This window comes from Pleurodeles waltl, chromosome 4_2 (genome assembly GCF_031143425.1).
Source record: "Pleurodeles waltl isolate 20211129_DDA chromosome 4_2, aPleWal1.hap1.20221129, whole genome shotgun sequence".
Taxonomy (NCBI): Eukaryota; Metazoa; Chordata; class Amphibia; order Caudata; family Salamandridae; genus Pleurodeles; species Pleurodeles waltl.
This window is the reverse complement of record NC_090443.1, coordinates 364,773,864-364,801,198: the sequence shown is the minus strand read 5'-3', so window position 1 is coordinate 364,801,198 and position 27,335 is coordinate 364,773,864. Positions and strand designations below refer to the sequence as shown.

The 27,335-nt window shown below is 44.4% G+C and overlaps 1 protein-coding gene across 1 annotated transcript in view; it reads right to left on the bottom strand.

The window, feature by feature from the left end:
* Positions 1–27,335, bottom strand: part of LOC138292721 (guanylyl cyclase C-like) — a 453,160-nt gene that overhangs the window by 234,823 nt on the left and 191,002 nt on the right. The window lies entirely within an intron of this gene.

The window sequence follows — 27,335 nt, the reverse complement described above, 5'->3', positions numbered from 1 at the left end:
GCAGGATAAGGAACACAGTAAAACTATTAACGTATATAGTAAAAATAAACAAAAACAGTTAAGACACAGGCACAGTTTTGAAAATCAATAAAAGGTTTAAAGAAATCAGGTGACAGAAAGAGGAGGGGCAAGTTGTTTCTCCAAGAGGACTGAGGATAAGGAAAGCAAATTTGATGACAGTGACCTCTAAAGCACACTCCTTTACCAGCATCTCATACAATAGCATATTAATTATAATGAAAAATAGTACCAATAAAGTGCAAAACAGGTGTACAATCCTGTTATCCCATGTGTATGATCCAGAAACCAAGGAGATTACTTGGCCAGTATACAAATTCTAGCAATTTCACGCACTGTACATCCCACAGTTCAAGTATCTTCTTCAGTATCAGGTGTACTTTAATGCAGTTCGCTGTCCACTAATAGAAACAGTGTGAGTTTTGTCCACATAGAAAAAGGACTCTTTCAAAGCTCACATGATTATGTGGCAGTGACACAGCATAACTTTGCTGTGCAATATGCATTCCAGAAAGGGCAATACATGTAAATGTGATGCACTGAAAAGCCATATCATCAAAGTGCACGTATAAGTTGTAAGGTAGAGAAGCAATATATAAGTCACATGTATGCAATATTATACAAATGTAATTGCATTATGATATTTAGTTAAATGAGATATTTCCATAGTTATTCATCACTTATTGTACTTATGAGAAGTGAACGTATAACCATGTATTCAAATGTGCATTGAGTTCCATGTTAGGTTGGCTGGAGTTAAGGCCTGAAATAGTTTTCTATGATTAATCTTCAAAGTGGAGTTTTGCCTGGATTGCTTAATTCATTATTTTTGCAAGTGCGGTTGCATGGATCCACAGTTAATGAAGAGCTCATTGTTAGTTCAAGATAAAGGAGGTATGGGAGGATAGGTTGCCAAGGACAAGAAGGGCTAACAAGGAAGATGTGAAAAAGCACTCCCTTCGGGCACCTGGACACGAATGGAGACCAAGGATGTGTTGATGTTTGGTTTGGGAGATGAACGCCTACACATTTAAAGTGATGTTTAGTCAGTTAGGAGATTCAGATTTCCTTTACTCTTTGAGTAGGGTGGACCCTTAGGAAAGTACATACCTCTATAATTTACTTTGGCTGAAGTGGCTTTATTCTACTCACATCTCTCTGGCAGGTCTTCTATTGAGGTTTCTGCTATGCTGGCACTTTTTCAATAATGATCTTATTCTTGATTTTAAGAAGTCCTTAGGTTTCCCTTTAGTTTAGTTAGTTTATATGGAGTTAATTACTTTCAAATGATTAGGCAGGAGAAACTCAATTTGGATTCTGATCATCAAGTGCTTTTTCTCATTCTTTTTATTGCTGCCTCAAAATTACTAGTATGCTTCATGCTTGTACGATTTAATTCAATTTGACGCTTTTGTTCACCTTTGGTGATTCTGTACTTGTACAGTATGTTTCTGAGAGTCATTTACATAATCATGGCTTTGACTTTGTAATAAAGGCTTTGTTTTTAATTCCTGCGTCCGAGATTCAGTGTGTAACCAAATGGGTTACACTGCAAATTGACTTAAAGTATTGATGAATTTCTCTTCACCCCTTGGAACTCCTAAAAAGATTCATTGGATCCAGAAAAACTAGAAGGTGATAGAGTTGCATTTTCAGGAGCCAATACTTATGTTCTATTTCAGCCTGTGAGAATTTTTATTTACACTTGTGAAATTCTCAAATTTCAATTTATCTAGACTGAGCTTAGCATATTATGCAAAATTCCCAACTGTGTGACCTTTTTATGTATAATATGCCATCACATGAAAATGTCATGCAAGATGCTGGCAAGCCACATTTGATGCACATTTGCATAAATCCATCTAATTTTTGCAAAAGTTCCCAAAAATTCCAAAAAAATGACACATTATCTGGTTCTAGAGTGTCATGATGAGTAGTCAAGAGGAATACAAAAAGTGATGATGGAATGAATGAATGAATCTTAGCCACTGATTGGGGACTGGAACACAAACAACCCAAGACAAGTTCGGAGCGGACCTCTTGTGGCTGCTCAAACTGGACTGTTACTATTTTAGCAGGACCAAGGCTGAGCAACAAATGGTTGGGTCTACTTTGAGATGGTATGGTAGGTAAAAAAATGATGGACTGTGATGTAGTCTGAATAATTACCAGTGGCTGAGATTAAGTCAAGCATTCCAGCCACCACTTTTTCGATTCTTCATTGCGATGCTCTAAGTTAAACAGGTATATCAAGAGTTGGATCCCTCGCTCACCATGCTATTTGAACCAAGCTGCACCTGACTGAAGAGGCCCAAAAAGGCTGTCACCAGTCTTGGGTTGCTTGTGATTTAGTAAAGAGAGGGCCTGGCTTTGCATTATAAGCTGGGTTGCTCCTATTGGAGCAGGACCATGGCTGATTAAAAAAATTATTTAGGTGAATTGCACCCTGATAATTAGAGACCTTTATGTTTGCATTTCATCTGTTATACTTAAATGTGCAGTGTCCTGGAACTGTTGGTTTTCCAGTTTGTTGTATTATGGTTTTAGCAATATATTATGCATGACTAGTACACAATTTAAAATGAGTGGTTGGCAGGTGTTTATAAAAAGGTGGTGCAAAATGAGTTATGGTCTAAAGTCAGTTATGTCTCTTCTGTACGCAGGATCTCCCAGAGTTTATGTGGACCCCCAAGGAAACGGCTGACTTTCTGCAATGCACAGCTATTGAGAGGTTTATAGTTCAGAGAACAATGTCAACCTTTAGCCTCAACAACATTGTCTTATTTGTTATTTTGTTTAATTTCTGACAATGTTTTCTGGTGTTTGTGTGCTTTTTACAGGATATGACGCTGAAGTACAGTTGGCGGTCAACATTCTATAGCAAATCCTAGAAGCTCAAGAAGCCAGGTCCATAGTACAGCAGGATACAACACTTGCAGGTAAATAAAATGAGCCCTTGAGTAAAGTCTATGTAAGCATCAACCTTGACAGTCCAAAAGCCCCGTAAAGGCCTCATAGATGGGGGTCCTCAGAGAGCGTGCCTAGTCAGTGTATTATATTGTAAATGTGACATTTATTCCTTTTTTTCCATACAGAGCCCCTGGAGTATATAAGGTCCACATGCCGTTGTCACAAAAGGTAGAATGGAGTGCTAAAAAGGTGGTCCAAAAAAGGAAGTCTACATGGTCTAAAGAAGAGCCTCCTATAAAGAAAGGGGCCTCACAAAGGAACACATCAGGAGTGTGTTTTACAAAATGTAGAAAAAAAATAAACCTAACGCCTCAAGCAGCTTCTTCCTCTAGGATATAGCAGTTATAACAATACTTAATATATATTTGTTATCTTTACATCGTAGAGCCATCACCAAAGATCTCTGGAGGAGACCAGCCTAAGGCTAAGCGGTCATCGAAGCCTCTAAAGCACATCACTGGGACCCTTCAAAATACAAAGAAGTCAAAATCCGATGAGATCAATGCTGTGCGTCAGGACAAACCCCGCTGGCTCTGCAAATAACAGTCATAGACGAGGTACAGAACTTAACCCCTACACCCCTTTACAAATAAAGTCTACAACCAGTACACTGAACACTTGTACAGGAACTCGATTTGTGCAACGGCTTGGACACACTAGCGTTGGCGCACTTACAACCGTAGACACACATCAACAGGTGCTGTGTAAAACCACTGAAGGGGATCTCAAGCAGTGCAAAAACCCTAAAATAAATCATCTTTTCTTAAAGAATCGGAAGAAAAAGCAGATGACCCCTGAGCTATAAACAGTTCCTTTAGATCTATCATTTAAAGACACAATTATACCTCAGGCAGGGCCCCATAATCCACAAAGGTCTAAATGTTTAACATCTGAGGCGCCTAATGTAGAACCGCCTATAACTACTCCCCATAGTCTTTTGGACACGAGGTTTGAAAATGATCACCCCATAAAGGACCCTTATTCTGGATGTGTAGGGCTCCTCAAGGCACTGGTGCATGTTGTGGAGCATTCTGAAACAACAGCAGCCGCTGCGCACAATAGGCCTTCTAGTGTAGACTCAGAGGGACAGCAATCCCCTGTAGGAAGCTGGCCAGGCGTGTGTGGTGGGTACCTGAGGTACTTATACCTTATACCAGGTCCAGGTATCCCCTATTAGTGTAGTGTAGGCAGTGTCTAGAAGCCAGACTCTTTAGAGGTAGCTGTGGATGAGCAGCTGAGGCTTATCTAGGAGATGTGCAAAGCTCATGCAATACCACTGTAGTCACACAGCACTTACACAAATGAAAGAAAACACTCAGTGTTACAAAAATAAAGGTACTTTATTTTTGTGTCATAAAACCAAAAAGTACTAGAGATGCAACCCTCCAATAGGAGGTAAGTAACACACTAGATATATACACTAGTTATCAGCAATAGGCATAGAAAGTGATAGAAAACAGTGCAAATGCAAGCAGACAATAGTGACCCCAGGGGGAGCCCAAACCATATACTAATAAAATGGAATGCGAACACAGGACCCCCACCTAGGTATGTGGAATGTGTAGAGGGGAGCTTGGGGTACTAGGAAACCCCAAAGGTAAGTACCACAGTGCCCCCACAGTGACCAGGAAGAAAGAAGCAAGTTACTGGATTTCCCCCAAACCACCCAAAAGGAAGAAAATGCAGCACCCAGATAAGACTGCAAGAAACCCACGGTAGATTCCTGAAGAGGAAGACCAGACCTCTGGAAGAAGGGGACTAAGTCCAAAAGTCACAGAAGAGTCCAGGAGGAGTAGGAGCTACTACCCACCCAGCTGTGGATGCAGGGGTTGGTCGACGGTAGGACGAAGATGGTCAGGAATGCAGCCCTAGAGCAGGTGAAGAGTTCCTGGTGGATGCAGTTAATGTCCCACGCTGGATTGAGGATTGCAGACGGTCAGTGATGTGGAAGAGCCACCAACAAGCCTTGGCAGAAGTCGCGGTGAAGCAAAAGTGGAGCTGCTGGGGACCAGCAAGGTCAAGGAGGACTCAATGTATGGGAGGAGTCCTATGGGGAGCCTTAGCAAGGCAGAGAGTCCAAAGAAGAAGAGGCAGACCCCACAGGAGACCCACTGGACAAGGAACCAGGAGTCACAGAGGAGTCCATACAGCACTACTGGAGAAGGGTCCCACACCACAGGAGAAGCACACAGAGGGCTGTGCGTCGCAGGAGGGAGTGCTGGGGGCTGGGGCCACACTGAGCCTGAAGATCCCTTGGAGGAGATGCAAACAAGCCTTTGCAGCTGCAAGAGACGCAGTGCACGGGGATACTGTCCTGCGTGGGAAGGCAAAGGCTTACCTCCACCACAGTTGAAGAGCTGGCAGAGAGGACCAAGAAGACTGCTCCAGAACACCATCCATGATGCAGGATCCACGCAGCTCAGGATGAGAGGAGATCCACACAGCCGGTCGTCATTGCAGTTGGTACCTCCAGATGCAGGGAAGTGACTCCTTCACTCCAAGAGAGATTCCTTCTTCCTTCTCATGCAGACTGGAGACTTGCCGCCCTCAGAGGATGCACAGCCAGGGAAATGTTGCAGAAGCTGGAAGGAGCTGTGGAAACAATGTTGGAAGCAGAGTCTTCATTGTGGATGCAGATTGTCGGTTCCTGGAGGGTCCAGTTGCGGTTCCAGTGACTAGAAGTCAAAGTAGAGGTTGCAGAGGAGTCCTGCTAGAATCTTGCAAGCCGAAGAGAGAGGCCCTAAATAGCCCTCAAAGGGGGATTGGTCACCTAGCCAGGTGACCACCTATCAGGAGGGGCTCTGACGTCACCTGCCTGACCTGGCCACTCAGATGCTCCTAGAGGTCCCTGCCAACTTTAGATTCGAGATGGCAGAACCCAGGGACCCTCTGGAAGAGCTCTGGGCACCACCCCGGGGTTAGTGATGGACAGGAGAGTGGTCACTCCCCTTTCCATTGCCCAGTTTCGCACCAGAGCAGGGACTGGAGATCCCTGAACTGGTGAAGACTAGTGTATGCACGGAGGGCACCAAATGTGCCCTTCAAAGCCTAGCAGTGGCTTGGGTTGGCTACCCCTTCCAAGCCATGTAACACCTATTTCCAAAGGGAGAGGGTGTTGCCCTCCTGTCCCAAAGGAAATCCTTTGTTCTGCCTTCCTAGGCTTGAGCTGTTCAAGCAGCAAGAGGGCAGAAACCTGACTGAGGGGTGGCAGCAGCTTGCGCTGCCCCGAAACCCCCCGAAGGCTGATGGGAGCAATGTTGGGGGTCTTCTAAGGAGCCCCCAGAGTGCATAGAATCATACTTCCAATACTGGCAATGTTTTGATACCAAACATGCCTGCGTTCGGACTTACCATTATGTAGCTGGACATAGGTAGTGACCTATGTCCAGTACATGCATAAAATGGCACCCCGCACTCACAAAGTCCATGAAAATGGAACTGGAGTTCGTGGGGGCACCTCTGCTTGTGCAAGGGTGCCTTCACACACAGGTACTTGTACCCTGCCCTCTGGACTAGGAGGGCCTGTCATGGGGTGACTGGTGCAGTGACCTCTAGTGAAAAGAGTGCATGCACACTCTCATGCAGGCTGAAATGGCAGGCCTGCAGATACACTTTGCATGGGCTCCCCACGGGTGGCATAATAAATGCTGCACCCCATGGGGATCCCCTGGCACCCCATTGCCCTGGGTACCTGGGTACCATATACTAGAGACTTATATGGGGGCACCAATATACCAAGGGGAATATTTATACTCTGTTTGCGCGGGAATTGCGTCGTTTTTTTTTACGCAAATCCGACGCAAAGCTAACTCCATATTTATACTTTGGCGTTAGACCCGTCTAGCGCCAAAGATCTTGGAGTTTGCGTCATTTTTTAGCGTGGACACCTACCTTGCGTTAATGATATGCAAGGTAGGCGTTCCCGTCTAAAAAATGACTCCAAGGCATGTGCGCCTTATTTAAACTCCCGTGCAAAAATGACGCACGGGAGTGGGCGGGTCAAAAAAAAAATGACGTCCAGCCGCTTTTGCGTCATTTTTTAACGCCTGGTCAGGGCAGGCGTTAAGGGACCTGTGGGCCCGGAAGGAGCCCAGAGGTGCCCTCCCATGCCCCCAGGGACACCCCCTGCCACCCTTGCCCACCCCAGGAGGACGCCCAAGGATGGAGGGACCCATCCCAGGGAACTTAAGGTAAGTTCAGGTAAGTATTTTTTTAATAAAAAAAATTGTGGAATAGGGGGGCCTGATTTGAGCCCCCCTACATGCCACTATGCCCAGTGACCATGCCCAGGGGACATAAGTCCCCTGGGCATGGCCATTGGGCAAGGGGGCATGACTCCTGTCTGTGCTAAGACAGGAGTCATTTCAATGGGGGTTGGGAGTAAAAAAAAATGGCGCAAATCGGGTTGAGGCCAATATTTTGCCTCAGACCTGACTTGCCCCATTTTTTTGACGCCCAAGCTCCATTTTCCCCTACGCCGGCGCAGCCTGGTGTGGGTCATTTTTTTTGACGCACACCAGTCAGCTGCGCCGGCTAACGTCATTCCATAAATAAGGCGCCCGCATGGCACTTTGTAATGGCGTTAGCCGGCGTTAAAATTTTTGACGCACAACTGCGTTGGTGCAGTTGTGCGTCAAATGTGGGGTGAAAATGGTGCAAGTTACCAAGTTAGAAGGGAAAGAGCATAATCACTGTGGTCCTGGTTAGCAGGATCCCAATGAACACAGTCAAACACACTGCAACATACAGAAAAATGGGGTAAACAAGGCCAAGAAAGAGGGTACTTTCCTTCATCCCCTGTTCAGCAATCACCTGTTCCCAGCCCCAGCGCTTCCTACACCTCGATGGCCCTGATCTATTATGACCACAATTAAAGTTCCCCATATCTGATATCCCCGATTACACCACCGGGATTTTACGATCCCGCCAGCCCACCATCAAGTGTAAACCTATCATCCTCAGCCTCAACATACCCTGACAGTACTATAGGAGGGAGTGGGTTTCAAAATCAGAGTTTGAAAACACCGTCTAGCGATGAACAGTCCTCTAGAGCATAGAGCACCAGTGTTTTCGCATTAGGACTCTGGTTTTTTGACCCAGCCAGGTCCTACCTTTCAGAATAGGGCTATTGATGGTAAACTGTAAAACTGTAAAACTGTAAACCGTGTTAACCGGGGAACCGTAGTGAGGACGACTTGTGGTAATATCCACCCCTCCCCTAGTGCCGCAAGTAATGTCCTAAAATATGATGTTTTGGACCACAAACCTGTACTAGAGACATATATGAAAGACATACAACAGGCTGTTAGAAAGCTAAAATCCAGATTGAACTCCAAAACCTTAAAACTGGGGAACGCCGGGGAGCGAAACCAGTTCCTTCAGGGATGCTGAGAGGGAGATAATTCAGAGGCTCCAAAGGTGTAGAAGAGAGGTGGTACAATCTTGTGAATCATCCGCTGCAGACGTAGGTGTTATACCAGCATGACTAGACCTGCAGCGCTCTCTAAAGAGTGCAGGATCCACATTTATTAATATTGGTGTGCAGAGGCCAAAATATAAAAAGAAGGTCCAAGATATACTCACTAAAGCCCCTTCGGTTCTTATGTGTGCTCAAAAACAAAAAGCCGCTAGAACCCCTCAACTGTGGATTAAAACCACCAAATACAGTGACAGCGACATATAAAGCACCCCTGCGAGGCCTCAAAGCATACATTTAAGAGACAACATCACGAACAACAGGTGTTTTGGGTGCTCACTGGGTAAAGTTCAGAGATTGGAGTACCACGAACACCCAGAAGGTTCCACTACCAGGGGTGTAGTAGGTGAAGCTGCAAGGACACAGCTCGCAAATATAACAGCGACTCTTCACATAGGCTGTGGGAGTCTGCCTAAAAACAGGTGGGTCTGTAAGAAACAGAAGTGAGGTAGTAGCGCTAGGCAGCATAGAAATTTAACAAATAAATTAAAGAAAGCAAGAATATGTGCTACAAGGAGGTTTAAAAATATGTCTGCGCAGACCCTTAGTCAGCCATCCCAAAATGATTACCCTGAGAGTGCACCATCCAACACCGATCCTCAAGCTGAGGATTCTGAACCAGTGTTTTTAGAGAGTGTTAGAAGGTAAAGTCGTACTGTAGAACGCTTCAGTGCTACAGAGCATTACAAAGAATTCAGGTTTGTTAACCTAGAGTGTATAAACTCCTCTGATCATGGGGTTTTAGCTATTCACCAAGCCGTACCAACCTTCATAAAATGGTTGTTACACAATGTGGCTCCTAATGATTTCTTCCAAAAGAGCTTCGAGGGGCAGGACATTGACAGTCCCTTGTTCACCCGACAAATGCCCTGTGATGTGTTTGACGCGGTCAAATTTCTAGAAAACCTCTCTAACCTGTTGCAGAGTAAGGCAGAAATAGTAGCATATGGGACCTTCAGAGTCATTGCCTAGTTTTTCTGGGCAGTGAGGGGGATGTTTCCAGACCTTTAAAGAGTATCTTGTATAGTAAAATCAGTGGGAAGAAACAGCGTTGGTTGCTCAACCTTAACAACGGAACGTCCAACACATGTCTGGCAGCTAGCATAGCTGGGTTACTGATGGCTCGCACAACCCCCTATGCTCATATTGGGGCATATTTACACTCCGTTTGCGCCGGAATTGCGTCGTTTTTTTGGACGCAATTTCGACGCAAAACTAACTCCATATTTATACTTTGGCGTTAGACGCGTCTAGCGCCAAAGTCCATGGAGTTAGCATCATTTTTTAGCGTGGACACCTACTTTGCGTTAATGAGATGCAAGGTAGGCGTTCACGTCTAAAAAATCGACTCCGAGGCATGTGCGTCAGATTTATACTCCCGGGAGTGGGCGGGTCAAAAAAAATGACGTACGGCCGCTTTTGCGCCGTTTTTTTGCGCCTGCAAAAGGCAGGCGTTAAGGGACCTGTGGGCTCTGAAGGAGCCCAGAGGTGCCCTCCCATGCCCCCAGGGACCCCCCCTGTCACCCTTGCCCACCCCAGGAGGACACCCAAGGCTAGAGGGACCCATCCCAGGGACATTAAGGTAAGTTCAGGTAAGTATTTATTTTTTATTTTTTTGTGGCATAGGGGGGCCAGATTAGTGCCCCCCTACATGCCACTAAGCCCAATGACCATGCCCAGGGGACAGAAGTCCCCTGGGCATGGCAATTGGGCAAGGGGGCATGACTCCTGTCTTTGCTAAGACATGAGTCATTTCTATGGGGGTTGGGAGTGAAAAAAAAATGGCGCAAATCGGGTTGAGGCGCAAAAATTGCCTCAACCTGACTTGCCCCATTTCTTGATGCCCAAGCTCCATTTTCCCCTACGCCGGCGCTGCCTGGTGTACGTCGTTTTTTTTAACACACACCAGACGGCGCCGGCGGCTAACGCCGGCTAACGCCATTCAATAATTACGGCGCCCGCATGGCGCTTCAGAATGGCGTTAGCCGGCGCTAATTTTTTTGACGCAAAACTGCGTTAGCGCAGTTTTGCGTCAAAAAGTATAAATATGGGCCATTATGTCTAGAGCGACTGAAACCCATGCAGCGCTTGAAATACCACACAACAGAATGGTGAGGTTTGGGGACCTAGGGGTTTTTGAGAACTATTTTGCTGTTACGGGAAAAGTTCTTTACCACAATAGCTCTTGGAAGTAATTCACATCCGGGGAGCGACTGAAAAAAAAGATAGTTTATGTTCTCCATCATGAAAATCACTTTTATGGCATCTTGAACCTTAAGGGTTTTCTAGGAGCCACGTACGTGTGTCCCTATTGTAACCATATCTAAAACACTCAGTCAACTCACTATTGTGAATTGCACTGTAAAATGTGTTAGAGGGACAGATGCGTTGTCATCGCCAAGCAGAAGGTGAGGTGTTATACATGTAATCTGTTTTGTTCCTCGCAAAACTGCTTGAGCATACACAACAGGTTCGCTTGTTGCCGCCTTGTAACAGACTGTAGGGGATGCAGGCATTAGGTAGCCTATGAGCATGTATGCAAAGGTATTAAATGTCACAGGTGTAAGGTATCTTTTCAGGCGGGGACAGAACACAAGTGTTACATGGTTAAAGGGCGGCCCAGAACAAATCAGAAGACTACATAATGTTTGATATAGAGTGTACACAAGAGACAGGTGCACACCAACCTAACTATATTTGTGCTCATCATGAAACGTCCGATGACAACTGGGAGTTTAAAGGTCGTTTGTGCATAAACGATTTCCTCAGCACTTTCATTCAGCCAAAATTCAAAGGGTATACTATGATGACTCAAACTCGAAAGCGTATGGCTCGTTCTTTATGTTACAAAACATGATTCATGATAAAGTGCCCGTGGAACTTATCACCCGGGGCTCAAAACTGATGTTGTTATCAGCTGTGCCTTTACAAATAAAGTTCATCAACACCCTGAATTTTCTGCCCATGAAATTGAGCAAATTGCCAAAAGTTTTTGGTTTTCCAGGTTGTAACAACACCTCGGTGAATCAGAATTATGAGGGCCCCATGCCTCCGCCTGACAGCTATAGTGCTGAGTATATGATGCCTGCTGAGAAAGAGAGCTTTCTACAGTGGTATGGTGAAAACCGTGAAAATAAGTTTCATTTTCAAACCGATTAGAACGCTTTCAGCCAGGCAGATGTAATGATCTTACAAAAAGCCTGCAGTCTCTAAAGAGACGTGGTGGTGGAGATAGCTAAAAAGGTAAAGGTTTTGAAGTTCAACACACCCAAGAAGGCAAAATCCGTGGAATACATAGACCTTTTCCAAAATATTATGCTGGCTTCCATGTGTATTTCTATCTACAAACACATGTTTTTGAAACCCAAGAGCATAGCTCTAGTACCGCCAGACCTCTATAATGGTAAACAGTAGCATTATTCAACCTCCTCTAGCCAATGGCTAATGTACGTCTCTGACAAGTAAAACATCTTCATTCAGCATGCCTTACAGGGTAGTGAATGCCAATTGGGGCCTTATTATCTAGACGGCTACGCCGTAATTAATGGTGTGCCAATGGCCTTAAAGTACAACAGGTGTTTTTAGCATGGTTCTCCCCTTTTTACAAATCCCACAAGTTTAACAGGCTGCTGGGTACCAAGTTTGAACACTTACAACGTCGTACTCTGGTGAAGGTGCAATATGTTGAAAACTGCGGCTGTGTTATGAGAACCCTTTGGGAGCATGAGTGGTTAGACATACTAACATCAGATGCGGAACTCGTGTCTTTCATATTAAGAGTCACCATTTACCCGAACCTATAGAGCTCTGTGACATCTTATTTGGGGGGTGTACAAACGCTATACAGTAGTACAGCACTGTGAATGAGGGTGAGAGAATACACTATTAGACCTTCACAAGTCTGTATCTATTTGTGAACAAACAGAACCTAAACCCCGTAGGCCACCCCACTATCATATATAAGGACTTTAAACCCATAGGCAAATACTTTGAGCTCATTAAATGGCAAATCTATCCGCCCAGCAGCTTTACTTCCCAGTGCTACCGTACAGGGTCGATGGTAAGCTAATATTCCCACTATGTGGAACAGGCACTGAAAGTAAAGAGACTAGAAAGTGCAGACTCAGTGACGAGCAAAGGATGCTGGCCAGTACCTGGTGTAGCACTGAGGTACAAACGGCCATAGAGAAAGGATACAGACTCGTAAAATAGTACAAATATGGTACTTTGAAAGGATGAAAACCCGACTCTTTTCTGACTATATCAACTTATTTCTGAGAGACAAGCAGGAGGCTTTGGGGTTTCTAGAATGGTGTCTTAATGAGACCTCTAAGCAAAGGCACATCAATGATTACTATGCTCATGAGGGTAAAAGATTGAGACCCGAGTTCATAGAGGTCAACCCAGCCAGGTGGCAGTTGGCCAAGCTCTGCCTAAACCCCTTAAGGGGAAAATTCACACAGTGTTCAAACTTGTCATACACGACCATAATAACAGATCCTGACGAGTTGTTTAGGTACCTTTTTGCACCATGTTATGATGTGTCAAGTTGCTAGTTTATCGATGATGAGACCGCCACTCTGTTGAAAATGTACAAAAGAGTACTCCACAACGTGTAACAATATAAATATCTTCATAGCCTGTTTCACAACGAGTCAGGCACGTTTAGAGCTTTATGTGAATCTCAGGACAAGTGTTTGCATTACGAAACCGACTTTTGTAAGTGAGGTAGGGGATGAATACCTAGGAGATTTGACCAGCGAATTAGAAAAGGATGAGTACATAGTGGAGATCACTTCATCAAGACCCAAGACCTATCCTTACAAAACATCAAACAATGTAGTGGGTATGAAAGTCAAAGGCATCACCTTAAATGTTAACAACACCATCAAAATGTTGACAGTCTAAAGGCACTGGTGAACAACTATGCTATATTGAACGGTAGAGAAAATGATAAAACAATTGTTGTACAGCAGCCTAGAACAGTGGAGTCCAAAAAACAGTGGGAAATTACAACCCAACCACTGCATAAACCTTAGGTGTAGTGTTTGATAAAAGGGTCCTAACTGAGGACTACAAAACTGTACCATACGGTTATTAAAGGTGCATTCAAGACTTGTATCCCCATGACTATGGACACCAGGTTGCAACATCTGTTCTCCTGCGTTTCAGCAGGTCCCGCAAATTTTGGTAACAGTTACTTTATAAAGAAAATGCTTCTGGGGTTTTATCCCAAACCCTAAACAATATTGTATGGCTTTATTCATGCTGGTAAGATCTTTGAATGGAACTATCCCTAAGGTTCCCACACATCAAATGTATAGAAGGCATACCTCGTAATCTCAACGACGACGCCTTCTTACCTACAGACCTTGTGTTTATAGACGATCTTATGCGCGAGGGCAGGGATCATCCTGAGATTGAAAAAGCTTTTACCCAATATTCACACCATAACAATTTAAGCATATGCTACATCGTGCAGAACTTATTTTACAAGGGTTAGAGCAGCTGTTCTATAGCTCTCAACGTCTCATACTTTTTTATTTAAAAACCCTCTTGACAAACAGCAACTTTCTATCATCGCTAAGCAGATGTACCCCGGAAACACCCAGTTTTTCATGGAAGCCTTTAATGAGGCTACCAACAAACATCACAGATACCTGCTGGTAGACTTAAAAACCAAATACTCTAAAAGACTACAGACTACCTGCCAATATTTTCCCTTCCGATCTCCCCATTGCGTACACACCTAAAACCAGACCCAGAGCCTATGAAAAGAAACATTAAAAAGACTTTTGCAACATTTACACTCTAAACCTTATAATATAAGGTGTTGACCATGTCTGGGCGTGTACGCCGTAATTTAGCCATCTTTAAAATGTTAGTCACAGTTAGCCCCCAGCAAAGAAAGGCCATCTTGTGCGCAGCTTCAGACGACTTAGTGGCTGCCATTTCAGAAATTGCCCTAAACACCATAAAAGGCAACGTCCCTATATCAGAGAGCCAGTTCTGCATGTTGAAGAAGAAGCACCACCTTATCAAAAAGCTTAGTAATAAAAGGGCTTACCTCATTTCTAAGAAGAAACTGGTGAAGCAGTTGGGTGGTTTTATAGGTTTGCTACTGGGCATAGCAATACTTATAATTACAAGCCTTCCAGCAAGGAACTGATGGATTACGCCCAAAAGATGTACTTGGTGCCGCACCAGCAGCTGAAACAGTTGAGACTGTCTACAGGTGACACCTGGGATATACGTAAAAATTAAATGCTACATCTAGATGCCGAGATTAAATAAATTTTGAACTGTTCTGATTTAAATCTTGATAACAAAGCAGATCTTCACTCCAGAGCTCCTCAAAACTTTTTACAATATTAGCAATGGTACTCTGAAAAAAACAAGCCAAATCTATATACCCCTGACTCTGAACAGCCTCCTACAACCCCTGCAATGCCTCAAGATCAACACCACAACCATCAGTAACACCAACACTCCCATCCTCAGACGTCTTTGTTGAAGACCTTTCAAAAGATATAAGTCAAAGGTACAGAGGGGCAGTGCAACTGTTGCTATGTAAAATGGACGCTTCTAAAGATCTGACCTCGTGGAATGAGCGGGGTGAATTCCTCTACAAAGGTCAACCGGTTGTTGGGTCCCATGTGTACGACCTAGTCAAAGGTCTCTCGCACCCCAAAACACTATTGCGCCAGAAAGTGCCTAAAGGGTGGGACCGTTTTTTACAGGCAGCTGCAGAACTCAACATTCCTTTTGTGATCGTTGGTAATACCGAATATAGGCACCTGCTTGAAAGTTTGAAAGATTTGACTTACAGCCCCCCAAGTACTCCAGCGCCTGTTGTTTTTAAACCCAACACTGGGATACCATCAACCCCATTTATTCCCCTGTGATCCCCCTCTTGAAACAACCCGACTTTGACTTTGGAACCTAAAAAGAAAAATACATTTTCCTAAAGGGACACATGGTTAAATGTCTGATACTTCTTCTGACTTTGGATCCTATGTATATGTATTACATTGTTTGTGTGTAAAGCTTTAAATCGGATAGCTTATTGAATGATTTTTTTTCATTTATTTTCTTTAGTATGTTTTGCCGTCTTAAGGCCTGTACTAAAACTATTTGTAATAAACACTTTTTAACGTTTCAACATGTTTCTGTCATCTTTTAAAAGCCTTTTTTTTTTAAAAATGTGTGTCTTAGCAGCAGAATAAAAATGTATTGTTTGAATTCAACTTTAAATTATTTTATTGTAGACATTCATCGTTACACGTACATAGGCATTACACAGCCTTACACTTTTGACAAACACCATATTCTTTTTTGACAGAGCTAGACATAGACCTGACATTTTCTTTTACATATTTCACAACAATATGGTCATTATTTACTAGCTCACTCGAATATAGATGTAAAAAATGTCTAAACGTCAAACCGTCAGACATTTTACTAATAAAATATATACACTGCTCATGTCCTAGTGTTTGAAATTGAAAGGGTTTGAGATATACAGGCCGCTAAAAGCTGTATTGTCTACAAAACTTATGATAATACGTTTTGGTAGCTGTCCCAGAAATACATTTTCCTACTGGGTTAATCTGGTTCCGGTTGGGATGCTGTATATCTTAAGAGCTACTCTTTCAACAGCCTACTTGGCATTCGATAGCTGTAAAGCTTTGGCGTGAGCTAGTCTGATGCTTGGTGACACTTTCACTCTCTTTACAAACAAGCTAGCGGACAGTATGACCAGTTTATACTGCTCCCCATCTCCACTCATAAGGCAGAATGGGTCCTTGTTGCAGGTGAGTTTGAACTTAGAATTGATACTGTTGACAAGCAGTTTATATTGGTAGAAAAGGTCCAAATGTATACGGCTAAGGAGGTCAAACTGTCTGCTGCTTGCGGCAAACCTTGCTCTTTTTACAAAACCATGGTTGTGCACGTCCAGCTCCTTATCTTCAAAATGGCTGTAAGTATCTCTGTAGAAGAGCCCCACTGAAAGCTGGGCATCCAGGGCATCACGTCTGCAATTTAGGATACTCTCGATGTAGGCTGTACACGCGTACATGTTATCACTTTGCATGATATGTTGGTCTCCAATGGTAATGTCCACCTGGTTAAACATGGTTGCAATGGGGTAGGGGATCATCGTCACTTTAGCGTAATACACAACGTTTGAACCGTCCACGTTTACAATTTTACAGATAAGTTGCAGCAGTGGATACATGTCCGTGGACCCGGACACAAAAAACTCTATCAGCGCCAAAGGCATCAAAGAGGCTTGCAGCGATACCTCCATGAAAAAACTGTTTTCGATGCTGGTCTGAGTGGGTTTTAGAGAAAACAAGTCTAACTCTGATTTAGCACATTCACCCGATGCGCAATGTGCAAAGGCCATGTTTGCAGATTGCGCCGCTTTAAAAAATATTAACATTAGCTCCTGTTCTCTTCTTCTTTGAAGCTCTCTTCCGACTTACGGATTTTCTTTTGTGAGTGCTTTTTGAAGAGTGTTGTCTTATTTATAAGGGCCGGCTGCCCCCTGACCCTTGAAACCCTTTGTTTCCTTTTAACAAGTGTGCAAGACTTGTTCACCAAACCCACTCCTTCTTGGGCTTGTTCGACAATAGCAGACGTCACAGAACCCACCACATCCTGCACAATGTTCGTAGCAGCCGCTTTAACGTGGAATTTTGCAATTTCGTAGCCTCTTCTTAAAAATGGCACAGCTTTTCTAAACAAACAAAGGAAGAAGCCTGCTAAATGGCCCAGCACATAACAGCTTGGTTTCTGTAATAATCACTGTACGTAGAGGGGTTGCGGTATGTTTTCATAATCACCATGATGACTTGTTAATAGTCGCTGTCGCATCTCGGTCTTATAAGGGAGCTTAACAATACCTTTCCTGTATTTAAAGGACTTCGGCTCAGAATGGTCATTGAAGATCATGATCGAAATAGTGTCAAAATGTTTTTCAGAAATTGCCACATAGTCAGGCTTGCTTTATTGAATAATAAACATTGTGCTATTTTCACCCTTAACCTGGACCCATCTTAGCAGTGGCGAATAACTATCACTGATCCTCTGCGGCTCTACAATGTCGCTATACATGTAGAGTGAATAGAAGCCGCTGTTCATATCGATGCACAATGGATCCGGTTCTACTTGGCTTTTTATATGTTGTACTGTTCCTAAAACTCTTCTTGATTTATCTGTACAGCTAAACACGGTATCACAATTTGAAGCTTTAAGAAACACCTTCCTTCTAACGTTATCTAACACTAGCTGAATATTCGTATATGTCTCAATATTGGCTATGGACTTGTTTACGGCTTCGACCACTGCTGCGACGGATGGGTATTAGCCCTGAGGAAAGCCGGCGTGGATGGTCAAAGGGTCCTGATCACACTTTATAGTAACTTTGACCTCTAGCATTGAAAAAGTATTTCATGTTCTAGGGTATTGGATTTAAATATAATATGGTGTTGTCTCCATCTTGACGCCTACAGCGAGATCTCCCAGTACTCACAAACCCTGCACGGAACTGGCCAACCCCACCTGTTAAATTTCTCTGGCCATCGCAGCCATTTGACAAAGATCTGACTGCTAGCTCCCGCTACCTTTTTCTTTTCAGAATCTTTTCAACCCTGTACACTCTGTGCGGATCATCAGGTACCTTTTGTAACTCCTCCTTGTAAAAGACGCCTGACATCATTTCCCCATTGTAGTCCTTAACCTATAAATATATACATCCTCTACATGCTGAACACTTTCCAATATAATATCTAATTGCTAAAAGTCTGCTGGTAAGCCTTTGTAAAGACCCCTTTCAACTTTGAAACCCTAACATGGCCGCCTTCTTTTAAAAGAGGCTTCTTTCCATCTGCAGGGAACTGGCTCCCGTACACCGTTCTCCATATCTTTAATGAATTATCTGGCGTTACCTCTATGGGAGACATTTTGATGGTTCAGTGGTAACTGGTGTTATAAACATCTATAAAAGTCTGTAGGACATCCACGTATCGGTAGATGTTGTAGGTTGTGAAATATCACAACATCTTAGACTTTAAAGTTCTATTAAAATGCTCTATAACAGCTGCTTTTACCTCAGTGTGTGTTAAAAAATATTGAACATTGTGCTGTTTAAATAATTTATGAAACAATGTATTTAAAAATCTTTTCCAGCGTCTGTTTGTAGCTTTTGAGGGATTCGACCTTTCCTGAAGATGGCTTTAAAGGATTCGGTGACACTGGTCTCTCTTTTATCGCCTAGCACTTCAGCAAAGGCATACTTGGACAATACATCTATGACTGTTAATATATATCAAGCACCATTATTATGCTTTGCTAAATCTTGAAGACTGATTATGTCCGCCTGCTATTGATAATCTATTTGCGCATTACCAATGGTAGGTCTCCACTTAAAACACTTTCTGGCTGGCTTGTGGAGTGAGTACGTCTCTTCCCCAGATACCAAACTCTTCACCAGCGTTCTGTTTACCAGTTCATTTTCAGCTGGAGTCCTTCTAAACAGCACTTTGGCGCACCTGAAGCTACCGACCCCTCTTGTATCATAATAAAGCTTCCTTAACCCGTCCACAATCATGTTATCATCCGTTTCAACTCATTAAATGAAGACAACTGTTTTCTGTAGGGACATTTTATTAAAATAAAGAATGTTAGCACAACATAAACAAGGCATACTATACAGTTTCTTAGTACACGTCATATCATCGTTGTTGGGCAGTTTGCTGTCTTTTCACTATGTATATGCAGTCTGACACAGATTACATACATTATTAAGGTCCGAGCCATTCTTCTGCCTCAGCGACACAAGTTTTTATATTTTTATAGATAAACACTCAATAGCTCTAGACACGACTTCTCGCTCACCCCTCCTATAACTTTGTACACTCAGGATACTGACGGCATTCACTAGTTTGCACAGTTCTAGACCGGACAATACAAAACCTTTATTTGTGAAATTATTTTCGGTCAGGTGTTCCAAGGCGCTGCGTAACCCAGTCAACGGTGATAGTCTTAGCTCCTGTGTACAGACTTTGTACGCACTCCATAATTCATCCATTGTGGGTAGCTACACTAATGGTCATACATCATTTGGCAATACACTCCGAACTGCCACACTGCAACTCTGGGGGCGTCTCACAAAGGTTCAGATAACACAGAGTTACAGGGTGTATTTTGGTTATTCTTTCTTTAACCAAGACATATACCAATCTGGAAATACATGTGTATCCTGGGTGTAACTCATGGAAATCTTGCGCTACAACATTCTGCTACACGTCTTACAAGTGAGTAAGTATGTATGTTAAATAACACAGTGATGACCTGCTACCGTGGACTCAGCATTTTTTTAAAACAATCTTTGTGGGGCTAATGAGCCGATGCTTTTATTTTTAAAATAAATGTCACACATACGTCTTTCTATGACCCTCTCTGTCATCCTTCCATCAAAATACGTACACATCCCTTGCATACGCTCGAGTTTTGAATATGGTTCATTTGAGTATCGGATCTATTTGAGCACTGGTGACAAGAGCTTAACCATATCAAAGTGGACATGTTTCCTTTTCTCGAACAGCCCATACACCATTCTTAACAGCTTATATACCTTCTACGGGTTTGGCTTGCTACATATATGGCAGATTGTTCTTGATGTGTACGAATAGACACTCATGAGCCTCCTGCTGCGGATCATTCATTTTATGACCGTAACAAAGTTTATAATGATCACATTTGACATGTGTTCACAAAAGTCGCTGCAAACCTTTAACAGACCATATGGCATCATAGGGGACGGCGGGGGTGTTTCCATTTCAAAAGTGACACATTATAGGTACAAACACATTTCTTATGCAGCTTATTGTTTGACTTGTGGAACTTTCAGACTGTTTTATACAACATAAGCAATACAAATTTACGTTGTTAACCTTTGAGGGCGGCCCATCTCCCACAGCTCTTTTTGTTGATGTTTTAAAAAAGAAACAAAAAGTCAAACCATTAGTTAAAAGTAAAAAACATAGCTGTATATATGTAAACTGTCTTTAGCGTATTTTACTGAACTCTTCATTTTTGCAGCACTCAGCAGCGGCTCTGAAATCTTGAGAGTAGCACAAGTCCATCAGTGCATAACAAGCAACGGTGTTTACACGCGCTTGCTGCACGACAACAGCCTCTGGAGCAGTTTCCTCCAGAACCCCATATTTTAATAGACTGGTGAGTTAGGAGGTGCTATAGATTCTTCAACATCTCCCATGTGGTTGAAAATGTTTCCTGCATTTAATTCATCGCACGATGCCTCGCCACTGTTGCAGTCGCACTCAATAGGGGATTTCAGCTGAGGTAAATCCTTGAGGCTGAGCTTTTCAAGCTGATGGCAGAGGTCCTCTTGAAAACTCGTAACATCATGGCCCTCTTCTTTAGGACCATCCTGCTGAGCATTCTCATCCAATACCAGAGGTGTTAGGATACAATAATATCTGTCAATAGTGTTCAATTCTCCCTCTGAGGCAGCCTTTTTGATGAGGGGGTTGTATCTCTTCATAATGACAGAGTAATCTCTTTCAGGTAAGTGCTCCAGGTTTGGCATAGGCCGCTTAAGAGGCTCCTTATATACATTCTATTTGTCAAAGAGGGCATACTTCTCTACAGCATATCACCGACACATGCTCTCCAGAGGGACTCTGATATGTTGAGGGTTGATGCATAACCCCGACCATGTGTTAGGACCTTGGCACGTGACTAACACGTGTTCAGCTGATGTCACAACCCATCTGACCCTTCTACACATAGATCAGTTAAAGGGAGGGGAGGCGACACGGAGAGGGGCCCTGGGGGCTGTGTATTTCCATTGCTCCTCCCTCTGAGGAGGCACACTACAGCAACAGGGCTGTGACAGCCTGAACATGTCCAGACTTGTCCTCTTTGGTGCACAAACATGGCACATACCTGTAGAGCCATCATTTTACACAGCCCATAGACCTAGACACTATGGCAAGGACCCTGGCACGTGACTAACATGTGATCACATGATGTCACAACACACACTAAGTCAGTTCTGGGGCGGACGCTCTCGGGGGACCGAACGTCCCAGTAACAGATGTGACGTCATTTCCAAGGCAGGACAACTGTCACTTTTGAGTTTGATGAGGAAAGGTATCCCCTTGTTTTACTGAAATGAGTAGGAACTTAGGACCAAATTTACTAGCATTTGGTGCAGGGCAGCACAGCAAGTCACCTAGTGCTCCCCTGCATCAAAAGCAAAGGGCAGGAATGCACTGTACCTATGGCATAAAGCACATTCCTGTTCTTTCCCCTTGTGCTGGTGCCATTTAAACAGCCTAGAGCCAATGCAGGCATGCTTGCACCATGATGCAAGGGTGTCTACTTTGCATACAGGATTGTTTTTGTGCTGGAAGGGATACCTTCCTGCACAAGAAAATCATAGGGTTTTTCCTCTTTCTATGTGTGCTGCAAAATGCAGCACACATAGGAAGAGGGAAAAACAAGGAGAAATAGTAATATTTCTCCTTGTTGCACCTCCACTGGTGAGGTGCAAGGTTTTGGTGCTCCCCCTGGTTTACAAGGTCTTGTAACTCTGAGGATGGGTCAAAAACTATGGGTGTTGTGCGCATGGAACGCCTCCCTAAAGCAGAGTAAGGCACGCAGTGATTTGCACTGCCTTGTCTTACTCTATATTTATGAGGCCATTCAAAGTCACACAACGTGGCTTTGCGTGGCTTCAAAAATATGATTTAGTGGTTTCTGCTGCCATTGTGTCACTAAAAGTGGGGGACGGGTCTTATAAATATGGGTCTTAGTTTTAAGAGGATTGAGTTTCAGTTGATCCCAATTAATCTTGTCCTGGATGTCAGCCAGCGTTTCAGCTAGGTTTGAGATAGTCTCCAGTGTGGCGACTTTGAAATAAAAGTTAAGTTACACCAACATTTTGATCAGGCATTATGAGGGAATTATTAAGTAGTCACCAATTGGTGCAGTGCAAGTTGAGGAGTGGGCAGGATAGTATTGAATGTTGAGGAACGCCAGGATGCAGGAGTGAGTGCAGCATCAAAGATAGAGGTGGCTATCTTAATTTACTGTGACAGATTGGTGAAGTATGAGGTGAACCAGTGCAGTACCTTATCCTCTATCCTCATGAAAACCTCTAAAATTTCTAGTAGGGTATTATGACTGACTAAGGGCCTGATTTAGAGTTTGGCGGGGGGGGTACTCCATGACAAACGTGACGGATATCCCATCCGCCGTATTAGGATTCCATAATAGCCTACAGAAATCGTAATACAGCAGACGGGATATCTGTCATGGCTGTGACGGAGAAACCCGTCCGACAAACTCTAAATCAGGCCCTAAATCTGGTCTGAAGCAGATTTCACAATTTAAAACAAATATTAGCACACTTTTTTGTGGGTTCACTTTAGGCTTTGATCTAAGTGGCCCTAACTTCCAAAATATGTTAATTACACTTCTTTCTGTCTTTGTGGAGATTTTCATAGTTGAGTATATGTGGTTTTGGATATCGCCCACATTAGTTGGGATAATTCTCGCTCCTTGGAGCATTAAGTAGATTTCATAGTTGTAACCTCTTTTTTTCAAAGTCATTAAATTATCGTATTGCACCTCATTTTATTTGTAGGAAGTTGGTGTGCGGTGGACACCTATGGTGTTGGCACCTAATACCAGGACCAGGCAACCCCTATTAGTGAATGAAGACAGTGTCTAGGAAGTCAGGGATCTCTAGAGGTAGCTGTGGATGAACAGCCAAGACTTATCTAGGAGGAGTGTAAAGCACTTGGAATACTACAGCAGTCACAGGGCAGCTTTTCATCCCTGAAATATAGGTTATCCCCCAACTAGAGGTAAGTACACACTATATATACACACAGTAATAATTAAGAATTAGCACAAGAATCAACAAGCATTGGTAAGAATTAGTGAAAAATAGTGAGGGCCCTAGGGGAGGGCCAGACCATATACTAAGTGAAGTCCGGCATCCAAGGATATGGAGTAGTTAGAGGGAAGTTGGAAGAACTTGGGACCCCAAGAGGTGAGTACCGAAGTGACCCCCAGTGACCAGGAGAGCAGAGGTAAGTACCTGGCCTTCCCAAGGACTAAATGGAGGATTTGTAATATGGATTGTGCACGAACAGGACCAGACCAGGGGAACCCAAAGGTGGATTCTGGAAGAAGTGGACCTGCAAAAGAAAGGGACAGAGCCCAGTCCACGAAAGAGAGTCCATACAGGGCACGAACCACTACCTACCCTTCTTTGGCTGAAGATCCGGGTCGACGGGGAAGGGAGAAGATCAGCTGTGGAGCCCAGGAGCTGCAGAAGTCCTTGGAGTGGAGGAGATGATGTCCCACGTCGGTCGCCGGGTCACAGATAGTCAGTGGTTAGGAGAACCACCAACAAGCCTTGGCAAATGCAAGAGGAGGCAAAAGAAGAGTTGCAACGCTGAAGAGGACCAGCAAGGTCCAGGGGACTTGACACTTAGAGGGGTGTCCGGGCTGACCCTCAGAAGTCAGGAGAGCCCGCAGAAGCAGTCGCAGCCCCCAAAGAAAACCCACTGGCAACAGGCATAATAAGTTGCAGTGTGGCCCATTCAGCACAACTGGAGAGGAGTCCCACGTCGCTGAAGCAGCAGAGAGGAGACTGTCCTTGAAAGGATGAAGTGCTGGAGGCTGGAGCTACTCGGAGCCTGAAGATCCCTTGGAGCAGGAGACAGCAAGCCTAAGTTGCTGCAAGAGTCACAGTGCACAGGTGTCCTGTCCTGCAAGAAGAGGCAAGGGCTCACCGTCTTCGGAAGTGGACAGAGAACAAGAGGATCCAAGGGACGACTCCAGACCACCACCTGTGTTGCAGGATCCACGCAGTTCCAGAAGAGAGCAGATCCACGCAGCCAGTGGGCGTTACTGAAGGTGCCTGCAGATGCAGGGGAATGACTCCTTCACTCCTAGGGACATTCCTTCTTGTTTCATAGTGCAATTAAAGTCCTGCTGACCCCAGAGGATGCACAGCCAGGGAAATGTTGCAGTTGCTGGAAGGAGGCGGGGAAACAATGCTTCAGGGCGAGGTCGTCTTAGGAGTTGAAGTCTTGTCGGTTCTTGAAGTGTCCAGTTGCGGTTCCGGTGGCCAGGAACAGAAGTACACGATGCAGAAGAGTCCGTGTGGAGTCTTGAATGCTGAATCTGGGGATCCACCCACAAGGGAGTCCCTAAATAGCCCTAAATGTAGGATTGGTCACTCTGCACGGTGGCTACATATAAGAGGGGGTGACTGATGTCACCTGCCAGTCCTGGGCACTCAGATGCTCCCTGCGGCCTCTACACATCTTATTTCCAAGATGGCAGAATCAAGTGGTCACGTGGAGGAGCTCTGGGCACCACCCCTGGGGTGGCCACTCCCCTCTCCTTTGTCCAGTTTTACACCAGAGCAGGGACTGGGGTCCCTGGGCTTGTTCAAACCGGTTTATTTAAGGAGGGCACCAAATGTGCCCTTCAAAGCAAACCAGTGCCTTGGGGAGGCTACCCCTCCCAAGCCTTGCAACACCTATTTCCAAAGGAGAGGGTATTGCCTTCCTCTCCCACAGGAAATCCTTTGTTCTGCCTGCCCCTGCCTGAGCTGGTCAAGCAGCGGGAGGCCAGAAACCTGTCTGAGGGGCTGCAGCAGCGGGGGCTGCCTGCAAAATTCTGGAAGACTGCTAGGAGCAATGCTGAGGTGTCCTCTAAGGAGCCCCCAGAATGCATGGAATCATACACCCAATACTGGCATTAGTATTAGGGTATGATTCTGACATGTTTAATACCAAACATGCCCAGGTTTGGAGTTACCATTATGTAGCTGGGCCTGTGTCCAGTACATGTGTAAAATGGCTTACCCACACTCTCAAAGTCCAGTGCAACAGAAATGGAGTCCGTACGGGCACCTCTGCTCATGCAGGGACCTGCGCCCTGCCCTTTGGGCTAGAAGGGCCTACCAAAGGGGTGACTTACAGTGATGTGGTGTAGTTACCCGTAGTGAAAGGGTGCATGTACCTTTTCACGCAGGCTGCAATGGCAGGCCTGCAGACACATTTTGCATGGGCTCCAATGGGTGGCATAATACATGCTGCAGCCCAGGGGGACCACCTGGTCCCAATGACCTGGGTACCTAAGTACCATATACTATGGTCTTAAAAGGGAACACCAGTATGCCAATTGTGGAGTGCACAAAAGTCCAAAGTAAACAAATTTGGAGGGAGAGAGCACAATCATTGGGGTCCTGGTTAGTAGGATCCCAGTGAAAACATTCTAAACACACTGATAGCAAGCGCAAAGTGGGGGTAACCAGGCCAAAAAGAGGGTACTTTCCTACACCCCAGCCCACAAATGAAGGACTGTAAGACTAACCTTGCCCAGTTGAGGCTTCATTGTCTAAGTGGAAGTATCTGGAGAGTCCATCTGCACTAGAGGGGTTACTCCCAGGTCTATGTTCCACTGTATAGTCCATTCTCTGTAGGGAAATGGACCACTTCAACAATTTGGGATTCTCACCTTTCTATTGCTTAAGCCATAGGAGGGGCTTGTGGTCTGCCTGAACAAGGAAGTGAGTGCCAAACAAGTCAGCTTCTTCAGGGCCCAGCCTTTAGCAAAGTCCTCCCTCTCATATCTGACCAACACTTTTCTCTGGAGATCAACCTTCTGTTTATAAAAGCAACTGGTTGATCCTGGCCATCATCATTTAGCTGAGAAATTACTGCACCTGTTTGTAGAATTAATTGTTTGAAGTATTCAGGGCTTCTAGTATGGGAGCAGAGCACATGGCCTGTTTGAAATCATCAAAGGCCTTCTGGCAGCTAGCTGTCCAGAGAACTTACTTGGGCAGCCTTTTGGATGTGAGGTCATTTAAGGGTGTTACAATGGGGATACGTAGTTCTTAATGAACCTCCTATAGTAGCCAGTCAGGCCTAGGAAGGCTCTGACTTGGGTCTGTATAGTATAGGCAACCCAATCCAGGATTGTCTGGATTTTTGCCTGGAGTGGCTGGATCTGGCCTTCACCTAACAGGTGGCCCAGATAAACCACTTTACCCTTCCCTCTCTGGCATTTTGATGCCTTGATAGTGAGACCTGCTTTTTGCAGAGCCTCTAATACATACCAAGGTGGACCATGTGATCCTCCCAAGTGGAGCTAAAGAGAGCTATGTCATCCAGATAAGCTGCACTGAAGCTTCCCAGACCTTGGAGAACTTTGTTCACCAACCTTTGAAATGTGGCACGGGCATTCTCTAACCCAAAGGGCATCACTATGAAGTGATAATGCCCACTAGCTATTGAGAATGCTGTTTTGGGTTTGGCAACCTCTAATAACTTGATCTGCCAGTATCCAGCAGTTAAATTAAAGGTGCTAAAATACTTGGCAACAGCCAGAGTATCTATCAGCTCATCTGCCCTAGGGATTGGATGAGCATCAGTCTTTGTGATGGTATTGAGGCCTCTGTAGTCCCCCAGAACCTAATTTCTCTTTTGCCATTCTGACAGTGGGGTTTTGGTACTAAGACTACAGTACTAGCCCAAGGGCTGTCTGAAGGCTCGATAACTCCTAGGTCAAGCACCTTGGACACCTCTGCTTTGATGCATTCCCTGACATGATCAGGCTGCCTGTATATTTTTCGTTTGACAGGCAGGCTGTCACCTGTGTCAATGGTGTGTTCACACCATGTGGTTTGACCAGGGGTCATGGAAAACAGTTGAGAGAACTGACGCAGGAGATTTCTGCAGTCATCTTTCTGTTGTTCAGCGAGGCAGTCATCAAGACTTGGCCACTGCAGAGGCTGTAGTGGTTC